This window comes from Fragaria vesca, linkage group LG7, assembly GCF_000184155.1.
Source record: "Fragaria vesca subsp. vesca linkage group LG7, FraVesHawaii_1.0, whole genome shotgun sequence".
Taxonomy (NCBI): Eukaryota; Viridiplantae; Streptophyta; class Magnoliopsida; order Rosales; family Rosaceae; genus Fragaria; species Fragaria vesca.
In genome coordinates this window covers 2,779,287-2,790,760 of record NC_020497.1, presented here as the reverse complement: position 1 = coordinate 2,790,760, position 11,474 = coordinate 2,779,287, and the positions used below count along the sequence as shown (strand labels likewise).

Here is an 11,474-nt window from a genome sequence, read left to right as displayed (position 1 = left end):
AGAGAGAGAGAGAGGAAAACCAGATCGGGAATAAGAGGAGGAGAAATAGATAAGATTTGTGTGATTTAGTTACACAGGGTAATAACGTCTTTTTCTCAAGAATCATTGGAATGGGCACAAGGATAAGACTTTAATTGGAATGGGCTTTAGTTTTCAAATATTTGGGCATTAGAGCATTTTCCCTTTAAATATCCTTCATGTCAGTCTACAGGAGCATTGATTCCTCCGAGTCTAAAAACTTCAACAGTGAGCTCACAATAAACAAATAGGTGATCAACAGTGTCGCTGTCACACAATGGACAGCTGTTATCATCGGTATATATGCATGCATTGTTAGTCATCAATAACTTTGGTAGTTATTAATGGATCCAGTTTTGCTTACCAGCATGACCATCCAATAGAGAGAGAGAGAGTTGATTGAATGGTCATCCATGACTATCAACTTTACCGGTTGGTAAAACTGGATCCGTTATGAATGGTCATCCATGACCATCAACTTTAACGGTTGGCAAAACTGGATCCATTATTAAATCCGTTATTAATCATGTGCGGTGTTCTTTAGATCGCACTGACAACCCTCTCCGTACTTGAAAAACTTTAATTTATTACTTAGCAAGAACTGTTTTTCAGCATTAGTACTTAACAGCAATGCATTAGTGCATAGCAGTCTAATTGACTTTCAGCATTAGTACTTAACAGCAATGCATTAGTGCATAGCAGTCTAATTGACTAGCTAGGGGTATCAGTTTGGACAATCTTTTACCAATTTCCATTTCTCCAAGCAGGGTGATGTGTACTTTTGCAGTTTGTTTCCTTAACATTTCTGTATCTGCAAATTGCGGGGTAGGGGCCAAATGATTTTGTATTGATTTCGAAACGACTAGAATTACATAACATTCTAGAGATTCTAAGGTCTACTAATTCCTACTGAAGAAACAAATTTTGTAAACAAACTAAGCTCACTCTTCTATATTTTGTCAACTCATGATCTTGCAAGATAGATGGTGTATTTAATTACCCGATTTTATATGTAAATCCTGATTATATGTGAATTGACATTGTTCAAAACTAGAAATTAATTTAAAATAGTAAACTACGTATTAGTTATTGACTAAATTTCTGTTTACAAATACATCTTTCACACATTATCTTATACATTTAAGGACAAAAATTAACAAGTTAGGACAAACTAATGTTCACATATCATCTGTCATTACATATTTTACCAAACTACTATTCACTACATATTTTCCACATGTCGTGTAGGAAGGTGTTACTATCGTGTCAACCGGAGACGTGTTGCTGCCTTGTCGACCGGAGACGTGCTCCTGCTGTGTCGGCTGGAGACGTGCTACTGCCGTGTCAACTGGAGACGTGCTACTGCCGTGTCGACGAGAGACGTGCTACTACCGTCTCGACCGTAGACGTGCTACTGCCGTGTCAACGAGAGACGTGTTACTGTCGTGTCAACCGGAGACGTGCTACTACCGTGTAGGAAGGTGCTACTACTAGGGCTGGGCATCCAAAACCGGTCCCGAAGGCCTGTCCCGATCCTGTCCCTAAAATTCACGAGACTTCATTTCAAATATTAAAGGCCCGGCCCGGTCCGGCCCTATTCAAAATTTCGGGTCCGGGTCCAGGATTAGCCCATATAATCCCGAATAGGCCCGTCCCGGCCCGATAGCATTAAGCTTTATTTAAATCATGTTTTCCTATATGACTATATAATGTGGCTTCTCCTATACCGTAAGATTAATCAAGACTTTAACTCTAAAAACCTAAAGTGATACCAAATAGCCACCTTTCTTCTCTTTCCCTGTCTCTGAGTTCTCTATAGATCTCCATTCTTCTTAATTCAATTCTCATCAATCACCAAATTCGATCATCGATCGGCCAATCATTCACAATCTCTTAGTTCTTTCTCTTGAGATCACAGAGACTACTTGTTGTGGAAAACAATACCAGCTATGCTTCCTACTTTGGCCATGGCGTTTTCTCTACGCCTCCTACTTTATTTACTCAGAAGAAGAGGCGAAGCCTTCTTTATCCATGAAAAAGTTAATGGCGGTGGTGGTGGTGTTGCGTGTGGTGAGTGAAGGATTTGGAGCTAGTGGTGGATTAAATCAGGTATATCTATTGTTGATGATATTGAAGATGGATTTAGCCTTTGCTTGGTTGTTTGTTTGGACATGTGAGATGGGTTTTGACTCTTTGTGTCTTTAATTGCGAGGAGTAGAAGGGAGAGAGGAGCTTGGGGTTAGATTTTAGCTGGTTTAGTTTCAAACTAGCAGAGGAGTATTTTGTGTCGGGCAAGATTTTCCGGGATCCCGAATTAGTCCCGGTCCCGTCCCGGATCCAATCGGGCTCCGGGACCTTCGAGATCAATTATGAAAAACGATGATCCCGTCTCGTCCCATCCGTATCCAAAATTTCGGGATCGTGATCGGGATCACCCTAATCCCAGCTCGTCCCGGCCCTAGCTACTACCGTGTCAACGAGAGACGTGCTACTGTCATATCATTTTATTTGAAAAAAGGGTATTTTAGTCATTTACCTATGAAAGTCTAGATCAGATCTGGTACCATTAGTTTGGGCATGGGTTTATATCCTAATTTGTACATAAAATATTAAAAGTGGGGTTTTTGTGTTTTTAAATTTGGTCACGTGCTATTATGTAATTTTCTCTAATTAAAAACTCTAATGCTAATTTTTTAGCCAAACTTTGGAAATTGTCTTTACATCCTAAAGTAAAAAAATTTGCTTCGTTACTTTTGAAGAACAAATTAAAAACTTGTGACACGCTAACTCCTTATAATCCTAACATACCTCTTTATTATCCCTTTTGTCAAACTCATGTGGAGACTGTTTGATCATATTTTCTCTCAATGTTTTTTAACTCAGCAAGTTTGGTCTTATTTGCATAATGAGAGTTTTCTATATGATACCTTCTTTTCTTTTTTTTAGCGGTTCTCCAAATGGTACTCACTCCTTCATTTCTTGGTTGATTATACTGATAAATCACATTTACAATTGGTCATTATGATTACTTGGTCTATTTGACATACCATGAACGAACTTATTTTCAGGAACGTTATGGCAAATGCCAATCATTTTTACTTTCATGCTATTAACCAAGTAACCAAAAACATAAAAAGGAGGTAGGAAAAGAAAGTGTTTATTTCGAAATTAACCCAGTTCTAAAAGTAGATTAATGAGTTTATGTGAGGTGTTCGGGAAACTAATTTGCACGATTCCTCATTTTCTCTTATCAAAGTCAACAATTTTACAAGTCAAATGAAACAGTAGTACTTGCTGCATTAAAAAATCATCAGTTACATCACAAATTAGAACATTCCAGGTTCATGCTTTTTGCAGTCCTCACCATAAATGTCTTAGCAACTTAGGAATTAAACCAATCTTTCATGAATTAAACTCAGGAGATAAACAATACACTTTCTTTTTCTAGGGGTTCTGAGATCTGCTTTGTTATTTTCTATGACCTTCGGAAACCACATATTGCTTCTGTGTTTGTCATGTTTCCCATTTCGTATATAGCATTTTTCTGTTTTAAGTTTTGGGCTGCCAGTGCTTACTGGGTTTCTTCAGAGATTTTGGTTATAGTAGATTGGTAACACCTTTGGTCTGGTGATAAAGATAACAGACCTTTAAGTATAAAGATTTGATCATGTTTCAAAAAAAGATTTGATCATATAACAATGCAGATCTCGCAAAGTAAAGTGACATAAGAGAAGCACTTAAACACTCTAGACATTGCTTCTCAATCTTGTGTTTCAGTTTGAGCAGATAATTGCTTGGCGTGAAGCATAAGCCCTCTTATGTTCTATTGCAAAGTCTCATGGTACCCGTTACTGACGAGAATTTTGGCGCCACTCAGGAATCAGGATAGCAATCACTGAGTTGATATTCAAAGTGGATGTTGTCCTTCACAAATATGCAAAACATAGAAACCATCATCCATAATAGTTCTAAGACTTTCACGCACATGATCATCGCTTCTTATAGCATTCCTACTTTCTCTACCATAGACCAACCCTCTAACTAATATGACATGACACAAAAGCCAGCAATATTCTAGCAACCAAAAGAAAAGGTTTGCATATCTTCATCACTGACTTATACGATGTCAAATCAAACAGTGACAAGTGTGGCCCGTGGATTATCTTTGTACCGATATTATTTTAATTTAACCACATTTAAGGTGTTGGATTTTAATAACAATAGGTCTTGGTATAGTTAGAAATGACTCACCCACATTTTAATTATATTTTATCTGTCACTTTTTTAATATAAGATCTCTTCATTCTAACATACAAGTCTGTCTGAGGAGGCCAAATACATAATAATCTTCATTTTAGTATACTCATGCTTTTCGCCCCCACAATCTGCCTCCACTGATTCACTTAAGCATTAACCCCCAAAATCCTCGGTCTGCCACTGTTGACCATGTTTTATCTGTCCTGGCTTGATTGCGATCCACATACAAACACGGCAAGCAAGCATACAGACTCCTTGACTCCAGATTTAGACAGGAGTCGGGGGATACCAACTTTCTATTGTTTTCAACAAAGTAAATTATAATCGAGGTTTGTAAGGTGTGAGCAGATTTAGGAGGGGAGGTGCCCCTGTAAAGAGGATCGTATCTTGCCTCCCACTAAAACAGTTTTAGCATAAATTTACTATGATTTGATTTCAAGGTCTGAAATATGTGCTTCTCAATCGACTCAACGTCATCCCGCTGTCGAAGGAGTACAAGGAAGAATATACATCATCATTTACAGTGTAATTTCAACCATCTTTCTATTGTAACTAATCAATACAACTGCATTAGATTACAACATTTACAGACAGATTAGTTAAAGAATTCATTACAAAAGACCACCCGAGGTATACTTTTGTTAACAGATGGTCAGACACATACCTCGCTGTAAAATCCCTCAGTAAACTGCTAAATGTGGTAGTAAAGACTGCGCAGTGAGGGCTAAATTTGTCATTTCATATTCATATGTTATTTTAATACGCCCAAAGTGCATCGAACCCACACGAGTGAGCTACGCTGCCTACGCAACACCACTGTACAAACTACAAAGAGTATAAACATACCGATCTGAATTGCAAAAAAATCCAGTGCAAAACAATCATTTATTCGCTATGAATTTCTATATTTCTATCTGTGCAAAACAATCATTCATTTGCATGAGTTGGTTAGTACCCAACAAACCTCTCCTGATGTCTTGCAAGGCAGTCTTCAAGGGTTACAGGATTGCAAGGTAAGACAGGGAGAAGAAGGGAATTCAAGTTACCGAGGTATGAATAGCCCAAATGTTCGTGTGGACGAGCTAGGTTGCCTCGGAACCTTGTGGTTGCAAAACGATGGAGATTTGGTTTTTATCGTAATATAACAAGCAAATGACGAATTTGCCCATATACTGTGCAGACCAACTGCCACGTCAGCGGTTAACAAAGAGATTTAGAGAGAGTCTTAGGTGCTGCTAACACACCACATGTCATGTGCGACTCACCAGTCACACAGTGACACGTGTTTTTTTTCAAACACCCCCCCCCCCCCCACCTTGCGTTCTTCTTCTCCTCTTCCTTCCTCTGCTCCAGCGCTTCTTCTTTCTTCTTCCTCCGGTGAAGCTTCTTCTTCCTTCCTCCGGCGAAGCTTCTTCTTCCTTTACGGTGGAGGCGGAGGTGGCTTACGGTGGAGGCGGCGGGGGTTACAGGTTTGAGGCGGCGGCTGGGTAGAGGGAAAGAAGATCGGAGGGGATCGGTTTCCGACCGGAGAAAGTAAAAAGATCCGCCGAAGAAAGGAGGAAGAAGAAGAAGAAGAAGGCAGGCGTAAAAAAAAAAAAAAAAAAAACGTGTCAAAGGGTGATTGGGTGCGCATGTACCAGATAGTGCGACTGTTGCACCTAAGAATTTCTCAAGAGATTTAACAGTAAGGTATGATGCTGCTAACGGAAGCAAACTTGAGGTATTAAAATGATGAAATTAGATAGTGTGGAGTCATTTTCGAGGTATCTTTTATAATTAATTCTAAGTTAAAAATTCCAAGTGGAAGTGTTATTACTTTGGGATCCAATGAGCCCTACTGTCATGCATTTGCGGTCTGAAGGATTCACATCATTTTTCTCCTGCACACTAATCCAGTAATTCAAGTTTTTCATGTATATATCTCATATAGCATTCATAAACATTTTAATTCAGACATGATGGTGAATAGAAAGTGTTAATTGTGAATAGTTCGCAATACTAAATAAGTGCCTCGTTTATGTGAGGTTCTGGAGGAAACTAAACAGGCACTTCAAGGTGTAATATGAATATTGCAATGGTAGCACCGATGATGAGACACACAATCAGTCAACTAAGTAGGTGTTTCAAGGTATAAAATGAATATTACAATGGTAGCACCACTTGAGTTAAAATGTTAACATATGTCGGTTTAGTCAAGTTGGCATTTGAATCTAGTGGGTGATGCCGTTATGTACCCTGCTGGGTATGGATTACCCACCTATTTTTAAATGGGTAATACCCATACTCATCCATTTACCTATTTTGAGTATGACTTTTTTTTTTGTTTTGTTTTAGTTTTTATTGTAATGACACTCATTTATGATTTCTTTTATTTTATTTTTTCAAATATCACAAATTTTATGTCACACTCGGTACCACCTGACATATATTTATTTTTTCTGAATATGTTCACTTTGCGTTCAATTGAATATAACAATTGATCAAAAATAAAAATGATCACAACAAAGCAAAGGAGAATAGTGTGCTCTGGCTGCTCTCCCTCTACGTGTATCAATATCGTTTGACATCCTTTGATGTGGAGTAAAAGCAGCATCAATACCATAGCAAGAATGTGCTAGGAGCATCTCGTAACTCACTTCATAACCAATCCCGACCACACATCAATCGGCATCATGTGGATACGGAACATATATAAACCTATACAACATTAAAGTTATCAGACTTTATATAAACATAGAGAAATGGTTATAACACCAAATTTAACATATACTATTTTGCGTGCTGACGTCATGGACGTGTTACTGTTCCTATGGAACAGTTTTGGGTCTTGGGCCAAGGTTTCAGAATTTATTGTCCAGAGGTTTCGAGATGAAGAGAGAATGATCAGATTTTTCTTTCTCTTGAAGCTTCCAGTGGACTGTGTGCAGATTTTTTGCTTACTCACCCAGTCGTTCTCTCTTGAAGCTTCCAAATTGGACTGTGCTTCGTTTTCTCTTCGCAAACTGTCTCTTCTGGCATCTTCTTCAGCTATCTCAAACAGACAGAGAAAAAGAGAGAGCACAGATAGTAGAAGAAGAAGTGGAGAGCAGGTTGTTCCTAACTACTTCAATTGAAATTGGTGTTCCTGAATGTTGCAATTCGCTTCTTCCTCAATTGTCATCGATGAGTAATTGGGTTTTTTTAGTTTGTTTTTGTTTTCTTTTTCTCATTGATTATTTTTTACGTCTTCAGATTTCGTATCAAGTGCTATTCTTAGAAGGGACAGTTTTATCAATTCGTTTTGTTTAAGGTATTGCCTCTTTCTTGCTCTGCCTAATTGGGTTTTCAATTCGTTTCTTTCTTGCATGTCTGCACGAGATATCCGATTTGTTTAAGGAAAAAGTTGGACGAGGAGGAGAGAAAGAGAAGGACCGCGTGAATCTGATTTTAGGGATAAAGTCGATGGGTTATTATGGGTATATAATACCTTTAGAAAACTGAAAATCGTTTTGGAATTGTCATTGCAAAAGAGAAAAATTCTAAGTTTTGTTGCTTCTTTAATATACCTTCAAAAAATATATGATACTTTGTCATGCATTACTCAAATATTATAGGTCTACTGAGAAAAGCGAGAGCTCTGGTTTGTTGAAGAAGAACGACAAGCTTGATAGATAGGTGAGCATAAGAGAGGTAAGCAGACTTCAATTAGACCAAAGGAATAGGAACAACCATCATTCAGATCCTCTTCGATCAATTATTGAATTTGAAACCAATGCAATCCATTCATCTTCCACAAGTATTAGAACTTCACAATTCAGAGCAAATACTTCATTCAGCTCTAAGCCTCTAATGCACATAAGGTATGGAAATGTTCAAAATCAATGTGTACAGGAAATATTTTTGAGCAATGTAGCTAGATTGTATCATATGCATGTATTATATACATATCTACACACATATATTGATATATATGTGATATATTTAAAGTTTTGTTTGGTCAGTATTACAACAAAACTAAATAGATATACAGGAAGTTGTATTGTTTTAACTGCTCTAACATTCCCTGTATTATTTAGATGCTCATTCCCCAACTTGGACCATTGAAATAAATTGATCATAAGATCCCGCAATCGAAAAGACTGAGTTTAGTTTCATGTTAATGTCATATGGCTGCACATGTCCACTCATACATATGAAGAACATAGGGATTTAGGAATTTAAATGAAGAGAAAACTTGGTTTACCTAAAAGTTCCATAACCCTCTTCATGACTTCAAGAGCTGCTAAGCATAACCATGTTACTCTATAGTCCACATATCTTAAATGAAAAACAATTTGGAACCAAGCTAGCCTGGGAACAAGGTTTAATCCCTCCATAACATACATAAAATTGTTCAAAACCAGATTAGGAGCAAACTAATAAGAACTATTCTGAAACCTTGAGGTGGGCTATATGTATGTCAAGTTAAAAGCAATCAAATCATGTTTCTAATTGATTTATGTTTGCTCTCTACATTCTACAGGTTGTCATGCTAGACTTCTTCATGGCAGACCAACTTTGTAGTCAGATATTACTGAGCACTTACCAAAAGAAGTTTACATTTTTTTTTCTTTCAATTGCCCAGTCCTATGATAACGTACAATAACTTTCTTGTTTTACGTAGGTTCCAATGCTCAGAAACCTTGAGTGTGCGGCATGTTACTATATAACTGGAAGATACAAAACTCAGGACTATGTATGGCTATTGCATGAGGGCCACGCATTACCGTGCTTGCTTATGCTGCGTCCTTCTTACCATGTTATTAGAGAGCAATGCAGGTAATGTTATAGGATATGTTGCTCCTTTTGTATCTATGTGTATTGTTTTTTCTTTTTCAATTGACCAATAGATATCTCACACATTACTGTGAGCAGTTTAGAGGAGATGATTTTTGTAAACATCTGATGTCATTTGATGGTCATTCTTCATTTTATCCATATTGTATTAATTAACTAATTTATTTGGAAGAACCTTCAAGTTTCAATGGCATGTCATACTGTCTCAATTTTCGGTGGGGTATTAGCAATATTTATCTATTTTTGTGGGCTCCAATTGAGCAACTAGGAGGCGATTTCTTTGTTAAGTTATGTGTTCTTTTCCTTCCACTTGATTGAAGGTATGACTTTTTTCTTTTTCTTTAGAAGTTGTGTTTCACTATTTGGAGTTTCATTCTATTGGTATTTGATTATCTAATTCTGTAGTTTTGATTAGCAGGAGAAGATAGAGAACTGACAACAGATAATATTAAGTTACTGATAGTGGGCTGTCTTCAATGGAGTTTAGTCTTCATGTACCAATCATTTTGTATATAAGAAGTGTTTCTTTTTTCAACATTGTATTGTCTTACAACCTGTTTGATTTTTGGGTGTAGAAAGAGACCGAAAGAAGATATGAAGCTGATTTTGCAAGCTGCGAGAATCATTGATTAGTCTTCAGATTAATTTCTCATATATTTCATATCATGCAAATAGGTTTATTTACTTTTTGTTAATGAAACCATAATTATAATTTTCTATCCCGCAACATGGCGCGGGTATCTTTCTAGTATATAACAAAAAATGTAGTAATCTGTGAATCTTATTTATGAACAGTATATATAACCTTACATTGATATTACTAACAGTAATTGCAAGGAATCAAACTAAAACAAGAAAGAAATGACTTCTCCTATAGCAAACCTCATAATCAACAATAACAAATCTACTGCTTTCACAAAGCTTAGACTCTTGTAGCTGCAAAGTTTACAATGTCTAATGTGTTAAAGTTAAAATAAAAAAATAGAATTCATTTATTAGTAACCATGGTTAGAGATGGTTAAGAAAAAAAACAATTGGCATTAGAATAGGTGGGTGGGCACAAAAGGATGGTCGGCAAATTTGCATCTCAAATGATTGGAAAGTTATATGTGGAATGAAATCTATGCTACATGTTTATCTTTTCCTTTATCAGAAACTCTTAATCAGTTAATCATGTATCAATTGATCATTAGGCGTGTGCGTCCAACACATTAGATGTCATGAACAGCAGACTTTTTAAGTTTTTAACTACCATTTAGATGTACCATATAGATAGAAAGGTTTATTTTGAATCACGGTTTATTTTAACAAATATTCCAGCTATTGATTTAAGGTGTGTACTAATATTCCTTTTAAGAGTGCAACTAAAAAGGTACTCCAAGGTATAAAATGGATATAGCAATGGTATAAAAAGGTACTCCAATATTCCTTTTATAACATTTTATAGCAATGTTATAAAATGGATATAACACATCTGCATGTTATACATCATGTTTTTAAACACACCCACACGCACGTGCCAGCAACATCTATTCTGTAGGCCAAACAAACCCTGGTAGCACCGCTCATAAGAGTTCACAATGTTAGGCCTTCTCCAACAATAGAGTCCAAAGGGCCATTTCCTATATTTTGGTCCTATCATGGTCTCCAACAATGAAAAAAGAGAGGGCCAAAGGGCCAAAAAAGGGCCAAAGTTAGCCCTTTGGCTAGCCTAGTCCAACCCAATTTGTGGGACCTCATCAGAATAAAAAAACAAGTTTGATGCAAATGGGTGGCTGAATTTGAGTCAAATTTTGACAAATGGTGGCTTTTAATTGGTTGTAGGTATGCGTCACATTTTCCCTAACGTCTAGTTCTTTTCCTCACAATGATTTGATCATTTGAATGCTTATAGCTGTGTAACCATTTTCCCTAACGGCTAGTTGTTAATTAAGTAAAAAAAAAACGGCTAGTTCCTCCTTAAATAGAAAAAACGGCAAGTAGTTTTTTTTTTTATTCTATCAATTTTCCTATAAATACAACCCTCAATCCTCCATAACTCACATCTTCTATCTTTCTTTAGCAATTCATCTCACATACTTCTTCTATTTTCTTTTCTTGTTAGCCAAAAAAAATGTCTATCAAAGGAGCTAATTGGACAACAAAGGAAGATGAAGCTCTTTGCATTTCGTACATCAAAGTGTCCAAGAACTCCGACAAAGGTACAAGTCAAAAAGAAACCGGCCTTTGGAAACAAGTGACGCAAAAATTCAAAGAATATTTCAATGGTGCTCCTCCAAATGTTAGAAACTTTTAGAGTTGTAAATCTCGATGGCAAAAACACCTCTTCCCACCAATGAACAAATGGCATACATGCGTCAAACGCGCTGAGAGGAGGATCCATA

General features: G+C 36.8%; 1 protein-coding gene across 1 annotated transcript in view; it reads right to left on the bottom strand.

Moving 5' to 3' along the window:
• Positions 1 to 11,474, bottom strand: part of LOC101307637 — a 43,145-nt gene that overhangs the window by 24,789 nt on the left and 6,882 nt on the right. The window lies entirely within an intron of this gene.